The sequence below is a fragment of the Athene cunicularia genome, assembly GCF_003259725.1.
Source record: "Athene cunicularia isolate RWA chromosome 1 unlocalized genomic scaffold, athCun1 chr1_part1, whole genome shotgun sequence".
Lineage (NCBI taxonomy): Eukaryota > Metazoa > Chordata > Aves > Strigiformes > Strigidae > Athene > Athene cunicularia.
Genome location: NW_020799091.1, coordinates 100,676,567 through 100,693,138, shown reverse-complemented (window position 1 = coordinate 100,693,138; position 16,572 = coordinate 100,676,567).

Genomic DNA, 16,572 nt, shown 5'->3' with positions numbered 1-16,572 from the left:
GATGTTCATATCTCAGTTACAGAAACACAGGCAGAAACTACTCTGAGAGCTTCTGTGTAACCGTACTTATATTACGAGCAAGTATGCATTTCTACATGTAAGAAGAGAGATCTGAAATAGCTCAAAGACATAATTTTAAGGACACAGATATAAGTTGTTAATCCTGTTTGTTTGTTTGTTTATAAGAGAGCAAACAGGGACAAGGAACTAGAAGACCAGGATAGGGGACAGAGAGAAAAGGCTGGCAGAAGCATCCAATGAGAGCAGAAACTGAACGAGGGGTTGTTCAGAGGCAGAAGAATTTGTAACTTTAAAGCACATTTTCTTCAGAGCTGAAATAAGATGCAGGACTCCTGAAACTCAGAATGCCTTTACTATCCACATATATTTATGAAATTCAGTGAGAAGAAGCATAGTGCATTTCCCTTTAAGGTCTGTGCTCACATCTGTATTGAATACTAAAGACAAAAAACAGAGTTTCCTAGTCTAGATCTGGAGCTGCTAAATAATTAGAAAATCCCTATTAGCATGCATACCGTCAACAAGCTTATCACAAGTTATAGAATGAGCCTAATTTTCTTCTACTTCTTCTGGCTGTAATAGTGGTTATTTAAATAGATATTATTGTTCAGTTGTTTTGTTGGGTTTGGGTTTTTTTTTTTCAATGTGGGTTAGATATATAACCAAGAGCAGTATAAAATGGTATATTCTGTCTACATATTCATGCAGTTACTACATGATCTGCTGTGCAAAATATTCCCTGTTTCAAGATGGCTACAGGCTCTAGATCTCTAAGACCAGTCTTTGTAAGAAAGTTTTAAAATATTAAGAGGTAACATTTATGTTTTCAAATATATAATCTATTTTTTCCATTTTTATTTTTGTATCCATAGACTATAAACAATAAGGAATACTTGCTACTTTTATTTGTTTCTGCCAAAGTTATTGTGGGTGGGTTTCATGCTTAAAGTTAGATCATATGTGAAGGAAAAAGCATGCAATCTCTTTTCTTAGGACAGTGAGTTTCAGGGAGTTTTTCAGGGAGTTTCCCTTCTCAGGAATATAGGAGCTATTTTCAAGCTAGAAATGATTGACTTACCCACTTCATGTTGCATGTATCAACTGGAAACAATTACCTTTTGAAAGAGGAAGTTTTCAATTTTAGAATGAGTGAACACCATCTGTAATTTAGTGCCTTCAGGCTGCCTTAACTAAAAAGTTCAATAAGTTAAAGCCAGGAAAAGGGAAGAAGAATTAAAAAAAAAAAAAAAGAAACTTCAAATGTTTCCAGCAAAACTGAGTCCTTTAGTCTTTTGTTTGCACACAGATGATTTTTTTTTTTTTTTTTTTTTTTTTTTTTTTTTTTTTTTTTTTTTTTACCATTTTCTGAGTTTGTTTGAAGTGTCAGTGCCACACCATTGTGAAGATGTAGTCCAGATGTTGTCATTCTGAAGTTCAGGACAGATGATGGATTATCCTTCACACTGTTTATAAACAGAGTGCAAACACAGAGCCAGCAAACCAGCCTGGCTTGTCTTTAATTTTAGAAACATTAGAAAAAATGGGTTTGGTTCATTCAGAAGAGAGTTCTAGAAATTCCATTTAAAAAAATATATAACTTAACATAAGAAAAAAGCTGCAAACTTTCACACAGAAACATGACATCCATACACAAAAAAACTTCCTTTTTTGATCTTCATACAAAGCTTTTCAGCAACAGGCAAAGTGCAAAACATGTCAGTTCTATTAGAAGAAATATCTCAAAATGTGTGCTTATCTGAATCTTATCCTAACTAAAGCATATAAACATACTGTTGGTCTGCAAAGAAGGTCTGGAGATATTAAGAAAACAGACGTTCTGATATGGTTTTTAATCCTACTGTTTAGGACAGGACTGGAACTAGTGTTTTCATACATGCAGCAGATTTTTGAAATATTTTAACACTTTCAATCACCTTCAAAGCCACTAGAGTTTAAAGATTTATTTTTTTTTAATAGATGTGAAAAAATGTATCTGAATTGTATGCAGTCGGTTAAAAGGGCTTTTGTTATCTTATATCTTAATCTTGTTCTATGATATGCCATTTGCATGTGTTTAATAATTATTCGGCCATCATGTTATGTTTCCCCATCTGTTGTCTGTTTGCTTTTTCCAATAATTATTTAAACTTCATCTCTGGATGTCTTGCAAACCATATTGCCCTTCCTTTCTTCAAATACACTGTGTACCTTAGCTAAGAAACAGTTTAAAGTTGGATAACATCAAAGTTTTGATGTTACATTCAAGCATTCTTTACCTCATCATGCATGCAATTCAACTATTTTTTGTTGTTGATTGTGGTGGTGTTTTTGATGAATCATAATATCTCACTTTGCAAGTGTTTTTGGATCAGCCACAGACAAAGCAGGTACTGCACATTCAAGGGTGGGGAGGGTGGAACAAGGGACAAACACAGAAGTGATGTGACCCAAGGGCTGCACAGCTGCTGACTCACAACCATGCCATGTTACACAGAATTGGACACACCAGATGTAAGCGGCACTAAGGGAGGGGACTGTATCTGGCAGACCTGTACATACTCAAAACTACGTTAGGTTAAGCACAGCTCCTTTCTTTGCTGGGGGTGAAGAGCTTGATTCACAATTGGGTAGATACAGAGATCTTGTAACATGGGAAGGAAACAAGGACACAAAAGACAAGGAACGAGACTTTCAGAGGAGGACAAAAACCTGACATGTAGGACTTCTCTGTTCTTTTTGTTTGCACACCATTGTCTGGCCTGATGCATTCAATTTGCTGGCGGTTTTTCCTGCTATTTGTCTTCATCTTACTATTACACTTGTACTTAATGGTGTTCATCTGATAACAACAGTGACTCATAAGGACAGAGAACATACATACAAATCAAGACAAAATTTGGTCTTTTGCTGAGGTTTTATGAACACTGATATTCTCCCTAACAACTCTAAACTTGAGGCCTCTTTCAAAGCAGCAACAAATGTGACAGAATAGTCTCAGAATTCAGTGCATAATTCAGTCAGGTTCATACATAGCTTTGGCAAGAGGACAACTGTGCTTCAGTCATCTCTCCAGAGACCCAGGGTGATAACAATGCACAAGATAACCTGAGTGAGAGCCCTACTTACAACAAAAGTATCACAGAAGGTCCCTTGATATAGAACTGCACAAGTCCCATGAATGTCTTCAACTGGCATTTGGAAGAGAAATATTGCAAGAAAGGAGTCAGTCAGCTTTGTCAATGCTAAACATTTTTTGATACAGAGAAGGCTTGCTTTCTCAGGTGGGCTGCTTCCAAGTTAATGCTTCTTAAGGGAACTAGAGAGAATCTGAGGATTTTTATCAGAAATATTAACTTCTTAAACTAAATATGTAAAGATTAATGTGGAAGAATGAAAAGAAATAATTTTCAGAAGCACAGTTCGCATTTTAGTAAATTTTGGGTGTTTAGTAGCTTTTCATTAAAATCATGAAAGACAGGCATCAAAATAATTTTTAAATCATATCCTACTGGCTTTCAGTGAGAGGTAGTTTCTAAACTTCCAAGTCAGCTGTGAAAGAGTATAATAATACAATCTGGATAACAGCTTGCAAGGCCTACAATGAGCCCTCTCAAAATTTCTTACCTTGATGCAGATACTTCCTTAGAGCACATGGGAGGTGAAAATGAGAAATCAGCAACAGACTTTGCAGCAGGGTTTGTTGAGACTTTGGAACGTTTTTGTTTACTACATGGTTTGCAGTGGCATTGCTACTAACACTAATCACCTTCAGTTGCCATGACAGGCTCTGTACTTCCACTGATAGAAAGAACTGAAAATTAATTCTCTGATCAAATAGCCCTGAAACAATCAAAACCAACAAAAAGCCTCCAACCAGCCCATCTTCTTTCATCTGTCCCACCAAAGACTAACATACTATAGTGTCCTGGTTTCAGCCAGAATAAAGTTAATTTTCTTCCTGGTAACTGGTATACTACTGTGTTTTGGATTTAGGATGAAAATAATGTTGATAACACACTGATGTTTTAGTATAAACACTGCCTAGCAACAACTAAGTCAAGGATTTTTCAGATTCTCATACTGCCCTGCCAGCGAAGGCTGAGAGTGCTCAAGAAACTGAGAGGGAGCATGGCCAGAACAGCTGACCCCAATGAGCCAAAGGGGTATTCCATGCCATGTGACATCATATCCAGTATATACACCGGGAAGAGTTGACCAGGGAGTGCTGTGGCTTGGAGACTGGCTAGACATCAGTCAGTGGTGGGTGAGCAATTTTGTTGTGCATCACTTCTTTTGCATATGCTATTGTTATTTTCCCTTCCTTTTCTGTCCTATTAAATTACCTCAAGCTCCAAGTTTTCCTACAGGGACAGGGAGAGAGCAAAGAGCTGTGTGGTGCTGAATTGCCAGCTGAGGTTAAACCATGCCATACAGCATATCTAAAAAAACCTCACCTTTAAAAAAATGATGAAGAAAGCTGTGTCTTACAAGTCTGCATTTCTACATAATCAAAAGAAGAGCTCAGAACTCAGAAGGCACCAGTCCTTCCATCCAGTGTGCCTTCCTCTGATGGCTATGACATAACAAGGTGGTAAATTTTGTGGTAGGTTGACCTTGCCTGGCTGCCAGAAGCCCACCCAGCCACTCTCTCTCTCCCTCCTTCCCCACCCCTGACAGAGGGAGGAAAGAAGATGAAAAAGCTGTTGGGTTGAGATAAAGACAGGGAGATCTCTTACCAGTTACCATCACAGGAAAACAGACTTGACTTGGGGAAAAATAATTTAATTTATTGCCAATTAAAATAGATTTGGATAGTGAGAAATCAAGACAAATTGTAATGTTTTTCATTTCAATGAAGTGAAAAGGAGAGACCTCCCAGGCTTTCAACTTCACTCTTTCATTCCCAACTCCTCTACCTTGCCCTGAGTGACATAAGAGGATGGTGAATAGGGGATTGTGGTCAGTCCATAACAGCTCCTCTCTGTTTTTTCTTCCTCCTCACACTCTTCCCCTGCTCCACTGTAGGTCTTTCCCATGGTCTGTAGTCCAGGGTAAACCTGCTCCAGCATGGGTCTTCCATGCCTTCAATTCCTTCAAGGTTTATCCACCCGCTCCACCATGGACTTCCATGAGCTGCAGGGGAATCTCTGCTCCAGCACCTGGATCACCTCCTCCCCTCTGCCCTCGGTGCTCTCAGGGCAGTTTCTCACCTTCTCCCCTCACCCTCACGGTCGGGCAGCGCTTTGCGGTCCCTTCCCCAGGCTTTCCCCGAGGCGCCGCCATCGTGCCCGCGGGGCTCAGCCGCGCCCTGCGCTGGGTCGGTCGGAGCCGGCTGGAACCGGCTGTGTCCGGCACGGGGCAGCCCCGGCCTCCCCGCACACCCGCCCCGCGGCAGCCCCTGACAGACCCGGGCACCCGCACCCCGTAAAAAATTACATCCCTAATGAGAGGACTGCCTCTGTGTCTCCTGTTGGAAAGCTCTTCCAGGCCTTATCCTTACTGTTCCAACAGCCTCCAGCCTTTAGACACACACTGCACTATTCAAGTTTTGTCTTGCTTTCTATTTTACATCAGCTGTGCTGGTATTTCTAAGTTTTATTCTTCAGACTTCATAAAATATTAAATTTACTGCATCAGACTGAGCCACCTGCTATAAGTAGGAGTAGCTCCACTGAAGACTTAAACTCCCATTGAAGTGTTTGGTAAATTCTGCAGTGGTAGCTGAGAGAGCTGCATGTCTTATATTTTGTTTCATGCTGTTTCTGTCTCAAACCAAGATAAGGTGATGGTTTTCTTTTTACAATTAGTACATACATCTATACAGTTAGATAATATTTTCACATAGATTACCCTGTGTGCAACTGTCATCACCATCATCATACATTCTGATAACAGGGAAAGGTAGTTCATGTCTTCAGGTAACTGTGATGAAGGTTTTTTTGTAGGAAAGCAGTGCTTGAATTCAACAGTATGTTTTAATCCTTTCATCACAAGCATCTGAGAACAGTCTGCCGGACAAACACCACTCTTTTCACCTCCCAATCAAAATACAAGAAGAATTAAAACAGGGAACTTCATCTACAAAACACTAGCAGAAAGTTTTCAAAGACATTTTGGATCCAGAAGAGAGTTGAAAATACAGGTATTATCTGTTGCATTAAAAGTCTTTTTAATATCTGCCAGCAAGTGTGAAACAGCAGCTTGAACGAGCCATTACTAATGCTCTAAAGTGTACATATTTCATGGCTGAGATGCCCTTTTTTTTATTGCTTTTTAAAATAGTTTTACTCTTTTCACCCAGCTCTACTCTTCCCCTGCGCTCAACAATGGTCAGTCATGCATCACATGTATAGACTGCTGGAGAGTACAGGGGAAGCAGTCCACAAGACAGCCTGGTACTTGGTATGTAGCTATCTAAAGTAATCTAATGGAATAAAATGTTCATTAAACTTTCATGAGACTATTGCAAAGCTTTTCTCATTTACTTAAGTACTCATAAATCTTTATAACAGAAAAAGAATTTCAAATTAAAAAATGTACTAATTCATATGTCTGAAATATCTCATAGCATTCGTTTGCACTAGTTTTAGGGCTAGAGCTCATTGTCAAAATTAAAGAAGTCGTATTTGGACTAAAATACTCAGTGGCTACAGATGGAGTCATTCTCTACCAGGCTAAAACTTTGAATATTTTTATACTGTTAAAAGTGTAAGAATGTGCTAAGTCATATATTTTATATATCCCATAACATTCATTCTCATTATTTTTAGGGCTGCAACTCTTTGTCCTGAAATAGGATAATTCAGAAGACCTCTCAGAAAAAGACTCCAGTCAAGTGTTTTGGTTGAACATGACTCCTAAGCATGTCACTGTGTAAGATACATATAACATTATTGTTAAACACATTTTGCTAGAAGGTGTTTCTGTAAGCTAGCAAACTTTTGTTCCACAAAATGTCACCCATCATGCACCAATGCAAGAAGTCATTTATCTGCTTGAAGAGCAGTGCAGAGCAGCCTGGGGTCAGTATCACGTCGTCAGTTGTGCTGCCCGTAGATCTTATGGGAAAATATTTAGGTGAATCTTAAACAGGCAAACCTAAGCAACTGTCCTATTATACCAGTATATTTCCCTAATACTGGACACAGGCCAGCACAGTGAGGTTGGCAAGAAAGATCACAAACTGTGAACAGAAGTGCTTTGCATTGTAAGGTACCATCAGATGTACCTTCCTCAGTGGAGTGCAATGTCAAGACCCATTGTCAAATAACTGACTGCACGGAGTCCCCACCCCTGGAGGTGTTTAAGAGTCGGGTTGACATAGCGCTGAGGGATCTGGTGTAGTTGGGAACTGTCCCAACTACATGATGATCTTTGAGGTCTTTTCCAACCTAGATGATTCTGTGATTCTGTGAATTTACTTAACTGATGAATATGCATTCTAAAATTTAAAAACTAAAGCACTTATGGAATAGTTACAGATTTTCCCAAATAAAATATCAGAAAAAACAGAAAGTATGGGACAGAAACATTTAGTCTAGCACATTGAAAAACACACACACAGAGCTTGTGTTGTTATCAAAATAATGAAAGGGGACAGCAGTCTCAAACTTAAAACCTTGATATGCCTATGCAAACTAGTAGATGTTATACTGAAATGTAACATTATTAGTGTGTTTTGAATAACTGAGTTCTGTGTAAACTGAGGAAAAATAAAATCCCTCTAGCAGTAATGCTGGATTTGTGTCTCAAAATTTTGTTAAAGCCTTTGTAGTAGCCAAGTAGCACAGGCTTAAAGAGTTGATGGCAGACCTGAATTGTCAAGGAGTTTCCACCATAGTCTTTTATTAACAGCTTTGAGCGAATCATCTTTCACATAAACGTATAATTAATTTGGGGGATTCATGGCCTTCACAACATGCTGTAACAAACAGTATAAAAAGATTCAAAGATTTAGACTTGTAGAGAATGAGTCCCTCAGTAGCTACTGAGGTCCACATACAACTTCTTATTCATAAAAATCTTACACTACAAGCTGTTTAAAGTTGAGAACACAAATCCATACATTAAATACTCTCAACATGCCTAGTTTATATACACACTTTCTTAAGAATTTAGTGCTACCCAGGACTGAAGATGACACTGAACTAGATAGACCTTTAGTCGTAGTATTGACCTCTTATGTAAGTTTTAATTTTTGTCTACATAATTTCCTTTTCTCCACCCTCTTCTTCTCTGTGTCATTAGCTCATATTCTTTTGCAGTTCCATTTGTTTTTGTTATGTAAAATGTTTTCATCACTCACTGCTATTAGTTATCGCTTGAGTGCACAATTCTGTTCCAGGCCACAAACCCTTCAGAGAACATAGACTCTGCAAGAGCAATGCTATTTCCTTGATGTCACTGCACTGGGAAGAGGAAAGTGGCCAAGACATGCATTGAAGCCATCTTGTACGATCAGGATATTTTAATTCCAAATGTTTCTATTTGCTCCATGCAACTAACACACAAGAACATAGGCAGTTCTGTAGTCCTTGATATTTTCCTTTAAAATAGATGACACCTGTTCAAACCAGCCAAATGGGTTTTCTCCTCTTAGTAAGTACTGGAGCACTGCCATTAGAAATCTTGCTTTTCATAAGAATTCCTTTAAGATGCAGCAGATAACCCAAATTCCAAGGAATTTTTTAGTAGGAATAAGGATATGAATAATTCTCTCACAGACTTTTAAAGTCAGTGGATTCATTGCATACCTCCTGATTGCATGCCTCCCAGAAGGCCCAAGTTACAGCTTACAATAAGAACAGCAAGATGCAAGTAGGTGAAATGCAAAGATGTTAGACTGACAATTCAAAAATCTGTTCTCTACATTTTTCTTTTAACAGGATTAATTTAACAAGATCAGTTTTAACACAACCATTTTAAAGACTGTTACAGATCATGAACCCTAGAACTTCCTCACATAAATGAATCTGGAGATATTACTTAGGAGTAGAAAATCTCTATTACACCCCTTCTTTTACCTGTGACTGCTGCTGAAGTTCAATTTAACATTTCTACACCTACATGTTCCAAAAGATACTTTATTTTTAAAAAAAGCAAACTACATTTTCTATGTCTAGGTAAAAAAAAATAACGTTTGTGACTTTACAATTATCTTGCTCTGCCTTATTACATTCAGTTGTACTTCATGGTTACTTATAACAAAACAGTCTAAATCTTGAGGTACAGAGTTTATAGAATTTTAGAACACATGCTGTCATTCAGTCAGCTTTTTCCTTCTAAAGATGTGGCCAGTTTCACCTTTCTATATCACTTGCTAAAAAACTCTGCCAGTTTATCTTGCTAAATTAATCTTTCATTTTTCTAAGGGATGGATTAAAGTTATGACTTTATTAAACTTCCTGCCAATTAAATATATTTGGAAGAAGAGGGAAATAGAAAGCAGATTCCTTTAGACTCATTCTACCCTCTGTCACAGGTTCATTAAGATGAGCCTCATTACATGTACAGTTAATGGGTAGCCTGCTTTACCCATCTTTAAAAAGAAAAAGTTGAATAATCAGCCACATATGTCGAAAGACTGCTTTAAGAGACTTAATAACTAACAAGAGGAACCCATCTGCCTGGATTGAGCATCACATCCTACCTCAATTCCTTGGGTTTGGACCATACTCAGAGCTACTGAAATAAAAGAAATATTTTTACAATAAAGGAACTAAAGAAAACAATATATCTTCCTTACCATAAAATATAAAACTATAAGGAGTACTAAGGGAGAGATCTACAGCCAATACAATTCACCTGAGGATGATTTTGTGAGTAGGTTTCAGGTAGTACCCTCACAGGTCACCCGTGACCAAACACAAAAATGGAAGACTAAACTGGATACAGCCTTCTGCCCCTGATTTGTCTTTTTTTTCTCCCAACAATCTCTCTTCTATACTAACACTTCCTAGCATATTCAATTCTAGCTTCTTTCATTCTCAAAAATCATCAGCTTAAGTATCTCAGCTTCACAAGGCAACAGTTGAGGAAGGACCCAAACATGCTTTCCTCTCTGATCTTCAGTCCTGCAAACTTTTTTCCACCTCTGTCTCTTCTTCACACTTTTTCCCTGTAAATTAGGCCTCCTACTCTTTTGTAAAACCATTTCTCCTAAATTATTACCTCTTTCCCATTCTGACTGACAGATGTTTGAGCTGAGGGCTTAGCATAAGATTAACCTCATCTAGACATGTGAGAAAGAATCAGATGATCTCCAAATCTTCACAAAGGTCAGTTCATCCAGAAACAATAGTTAACGTGCATTTGATACAACTGTCTACAAAAAAAAGATGTGCAATTATAGTATTGTTCTAAAATCCCAAATTATATATAAAATTCACTACCTATATTAGAATGTCCAAATTATTGGGAAAAAAATCCCATTTTTCAGAGTTACTCGGTCATCTAGGGAAACCAGGGGTTTCACTGAAAATTTTATTTGGAGTCTGCCCTATTGTTTTATATGAACTCATATATTGGTTTAATCTGATTTTCCTTGTCTTTCTCCTTCCTGCATTTATTAAGCTTTCTCATAGGCACTGTAACACCTTGAAACTAGTTTCTTCCCAGAACACAACAAGTACTGTTTTCAGGCAAAGCAGTGAAACATATAAGCCTTAGTTTATCTGCCACCTAATGTTCTCCAATTGTTTGGCTGATTTGTAAAAACAACCAACAGTGTCAATAAGCAGACATAGCTCTTTCTCCAATGGTGTCTTAAAAGCAAAAAGTAACCTAATTTTAAGAAGAGGGAATCTGTAACTCTATCCTACAGGAACAGTTCTGTACTCCTTGTTCTATACTCCCTGTGACATAAGGTACAGTACCTAATATCTGGGGAGAGGTGGGCTGTCTCTGCTGGACTTGGCACTTTCCAGGGGTAACTTCTGCACATATTTTCTTTCCATTTGTGAGTAATTTTAGACATTTCTGAGGCATCTAATGCCCCTCTGCAGGAATAAAGAGTCTGGGAAACCAACACATGTTTTCTGAGTTCAGTACCAGTGTTAAGCATTTAAGAGGTTCATTCCTGCAATGCCAAACACTTCCACATCTCTCTCTGCATCTAGGATTTATTTTCTTATTGAAACCCTGATGCAAAAATAATTATCCTCAAGTGATTGGCAGAAGCTGATAACAGATTGATATGAAGTCAACAGTAGGTAGATAATTGCTATCTTAAATGTGGAATCACAATTAGATGTTGAGAGGTCACACTGGAGGTAAAAGGCATAAATAAATACGGACTAAATAAATTAAAATGTTCAGGAAATTGTATGTTCTTTTTCTTTCTTAATCTACTTAGATTTATTGGAAAGTATACTACAAAGTGAGTTTGTTATAATCAGTAGTGAAATTAATGTTATCAAATATTTCAGGTATTTAATTCTATGTCACATAAAGAAGGCTTTGGAGTATATTAAAACAGTCTGAATTTTTGGAAGATATAAATAGAACAAGAAAATGTCACTTTGCCTTTGAAATAAGGTTTTAATTAAATTTCTAAAAAATAATATAGTAGGTAAACTGAAAATGAAAGTTAATTGGAATACTTTCTTCTTTTGAAACTTTTTAGTAATCTTACCTGAAACCCATGACTAAAGATTATTATTTGATTTTAAGTAATATTTCAAAGAAAAGGATAGGGATTGAAGGGGAGTGTGAAGGAGAGAAGAAACTAGGCAGGCACGTGACTTTAAAATACCTGTCTGAACATGTTCAGGTCCCTTTAGTTTTACACCGTTTCTTTTCCAGAATTTGAAAAGCATATAAACATGGGGAAAAAAAAAAAAAAAAAAAAAAAAAAAAAAAAAAAAAAAAAAGAACTGCTGAATATGTAATTAAGTCTTAGCATTGTACTGACCAGTACCACTAGATATGTTGTATTGTTCTGTGACTGCTAAAACTATAACAAGACTGCATGCTGTCCAAAAATTTGAATTTCTGAAGTAAGCCTCTTCTCAGCCTTTCCTCACACACAAAGATGATCAAGGTCTCACATTGTCAGGAGAACACAAATGTTTCATGTGTAAAGACAGAAAAATACACCATTCTGAACAGAATATACTTCCATTGCTGCTTGCTAGTAGCATAGTATAGATGGCATGCAAAGAGGCTTCAGAAGATGAATGTGTACATAAACACATGCATGTGTATATATATATATATATATATATGTTTATAGACAAAGATCTGGCATTTGTTGGCTTCTACCTTCAAAAAGTTTTAATGTTAAGACAGGCTTTCTCTTGTAATTTTTTGCATATGAAAAAGGCTTTAAAATGTGAGTCTGACTCACACTCTCCTAAGAAACAGTTGTTGATATTATAAGGTATGTCTGCCTCCTCAAGACCTGGCAGACCTGTAAAGATCCAGGCAGGGATGCTATGAGCTATGCCAGTCCAGCCCTGGCCATCCTGGCAGAGGAGGCTGTCCTGCCCCTGTGTGTCCAGCTGGGCAGGATTGGGCTTTCTCTCAGTTCACGCTGGTCTCTCACCTGGACACCAGCTCCAATCCAGCCTGTTCAAATTAGGTGTGGGTTCAGCCTCCCACTACCTACATCTTACCATCCATCTGACCAGTGGTAACATCTTCCATGTAAGAATCAACAGAAGAGACCATGTTTCTGCATTTTGACTGCTGCAGTTCGCAGTTGGATATTTCAACACAAACCATCCTCACCCGTGGTGTAAAGGATCTATCTTGCATTTCTGATTGCAGCCTCTACATTGGGGGGAATCAACCTTCAGCAAAGGAGTGTAGGGGCCAGAAATTACTTAAATAGGCACAGTGAGAGTAATCTGGAGTAACAACTTCAAGAGGAGTGAATTGCATAGTTACCAGGGAGCAGAGGTGCTCCAGACACCTCCTCTGTCTCAGCCATAGACTCCCTGAAACTGAATCAGGAGCAGTTCTTGTTGCTATAAGTTTTACATTATGAGTGTAATGTTATTAAATGTTTGTATATATGTTTATACAAAATAAAGGACACTGCCATGGCCACTGTGGCAGTGATTTGTTCTGATATTTGTTTGACTAAAGCAGCATGTATCTGCAATACCTCTTGCAGAGAAGCCACGTCTCTAGGATCAGCTCTCATCTGGCACAGAGCAGAGTATTAGAGCTGTGATCTTGCTTCATCCACAAACTTGATATGTTGACAGGAATTATCTCGTTAGAGGAGCAGGCAACAAAATCATAAATCTTGCCTTGCAGAACAAACTATGTGCCTGAGGAAGACTTTGTGACCTATCTTTCTACCCTAAGGGATCCCATATTTGGTCAAAACATCTACTCTGAACAGATGCCTGCATGTTATAGTCTTTTCCCCACCCTGTTTCTTGAACATTTTGATATACTGCAATTTTTTTTTCTCAACACTTAAGATTTTAGGGTGGGAAGGCGGGGAGGAGTGATTGTATGATTTTGTTTGCAATTTCAGACCAGTTCTAATGCTGATGAATTTCACAGGAGACCTATATAACACCAAATATAATAAATAATCTTTTTTTTCCCCACATTTTATATGAATTAACACGATACACACTTCTGTTTGAATGCCATGTTCAGGTCTGAACAAGTATATTGTTGTGGAATTCAAAAGTGTCTGGTGTTTATGGCAACCTATATATGGCCTATTACAGTGTATTATTCACAAAAAAAAATGACATTTTTACTCTGCAGATAAAGATGTTCCAGCAAACACTGAACTATTTGACAGGCCTTATGTTTCCAACTTTTTAATCCATTAAAACCAGTAGCAGGTTATTACCCATGGCATTATGTATGCACATCAGCTATTGTAATGAGTAAGATTTTAAAATGCTAAATGCTTTCCTCTCTCAAGCTTGAATGATGAGCACAGAAAAGCCTCCCAAGTGATCATTGCATATACAAGTCTGATAAGTCTGGAAATTTCAGAAAAGGTATGACTTAAGTTTCTCCTACTGCTTTAGCTCTTTGTGAACAGAAAATTATTTTAAGTTGTCAAGGTGCTATGGCAACGTATTGCAGATGCTTCTAACACATTTTTCAGTAAAATAATCTCCTTCCAAATGATATTTATGTGTGGGTATAACAAACATTGGCATAGTTTCTGCACAAATTTCTGAACTTTGGTAAAAGCTGTGCTTTTATTCACATTAACAAACTCTCTCAGCTCAGTAGTTATCATTCATCTAATATTTCCTACTGCAGAAGAGAGGAAACTACAATTCTATCATCATCCATTAACCAAATTACCTTTCTCATTTGTAATGATTTTTAATACTTTGTTGAAAAATAATATATTACCCTTTGCCAGAGAACCCCAAAGATTATTCTGCTGTAAACAATTGCTCAACATTGTAAAAATTCCACTTCATTTTTTTAAATATGAAAATTCTTAAAGTGTGCCCGAGTTAGGTCTAGTTTCCCAGTTAAGCTCCAATCTTGCACCACCTCATTTACCTCCCCACAGGCCAAGTGATGTCAGTGGGAAACGGACCAAACACAAGAGTGGGACTTTATGAATTCTAATCTGGGATTGAAGCTGTTATTGTACTTAGAGTTTTCAAAATTTGCATATACTATTTTTACACTCTAATGTAAGATTTCAGTCACAATGGATAAAACAAAACTGGCATTTAAAATGCAGGGCCTTTCACACTCCACAGATCTGCTGAGGCTGGCATAAGAATACATCAACTCTTAAATTTAGCCTTTAATTGAAATCTCTCCTCTTCCCCAATTTCACTTTAGTATGTATTTTAATAGAGTATTTAAGGTTGAATTTTGGATACCATTGGTTAAAATTAATTCTGTTGGTTTATTGCAATATGTTTCATTGTTAATGCTAACATAATTACATAAAATATGAGAAACAAAAAATACTGTGAAAATATATACTGCTGTTTACAATACTTATAATGACCCTTGAGAATTTATTATCTTCTTGACTAGTCACATATGCATGGATGCTGCCTTCTTTTCCATAATTGGACACAGTCATTCCACATTCTGATGATAATACACTGAAGAGGATTGAGAAAACCCAACCTGTTTAAAACAGTTTTGCTCTGACTCACACATACAGACATGGTACCTTTCCTCCATCCACTCACTGGTGATAACTGTTTTAACCTTTTGGCATGCAGTCAAAGAATCTCCTTAAAAGATAATTTATAATTTATGATCTACCCCTACAAGTTTTCATTGTTTTTTTGAAATAATCATGTACAAGAGCAACTCCTACTTAATTTAATAATGATATATGTAAAAGCTTGTATATCTTCAATTGTAGCTGTAAGGATCTCAATCCCACCACTAGTAAGGGGCTCCATGTGGAAGTACAAGACAGAATGATTTCATTCTTTCCTTACAAGAATTTTAAAAATAAAGTGCAATATCTATACATTACTGGTAATCAAAACAGTACATAATGCTTATGCATAGAGGACAAATTAATCTTTTTTCAGCAAAATTACCTATGTTTATCCACTCCTGAGAGTCTGACTATGCTACTGCTGTTGCATTCATCAATCACAGAACATAACTAAATCCAAAATTATTATAAGAATACATTTTCAAGTTACATATTTTATCAATTCAACATTACAGAATTTGCTTAAACAAACCAAGCTGGAGTAATTTTGCTCAACTAGAAGATACCAGATTAGCTAGATGAGAAAGGACTAGAAGCACTAGTAGTCTGTGTGGAGTCATCTATTACTTCATGCTGTGATGCTGTCAGTCCAGATGAGAGTAAGATAAAAGCTGCTGGTAAAATGGATGAGACAAACTAAGTGTCCATAGAAGACAGATACAATCCCTTACCTCCGTGACTGTGATAGCACTAATACAGGCCATAAATCACACTTATGATATATATTAATAAGGAAAATGCTTTGTTGATGATTCTAATGGATTAATTAGGAGCAAGTGAAATGACAATGTGAATGAAGTGCATCTAAAACAAAGCTACAAATCAATGATAGAATAACCATCTGAATCGCTCTGTATAATAAAGAACATCTGTTCCTGCCAAAAATAGATTGCTATCATATGAAACAATCTCAAAATATAGCTGTAATTCAGAATAAGATGAATGGCAGGTGCTCAAAACAGAAATTTGCCAGTGGAGTATAATATCCTTCTTTACTTAAAGGTGATATGAAGAGGGAGAATTAGATGCTGACAGAGAACAGAGCATGATATATTAGAAGTTTATTTTGTGTGGCATCTTTCAGAATCTCCAAACAAATTAATGAATACTAACTATAAGGCTCTTTATGCATGTGTAGCATTGAAAAACTTGCAGACATATAGGTTCTACCTATACACACGTAGAACAGAATATAACCACTATAACTTAATGTATTCTATGTCCTCCACACAGTGATGGTGGTGTTAAGGAATACAGATAAGTAGAACTAGGTAGATTAAGTGACTCTCACGTGACAGATGACATCTGTGCTGATGGCAAGAACTAAAGTTTTCAAGAGTAATTTTCAGAACAGGAACAAG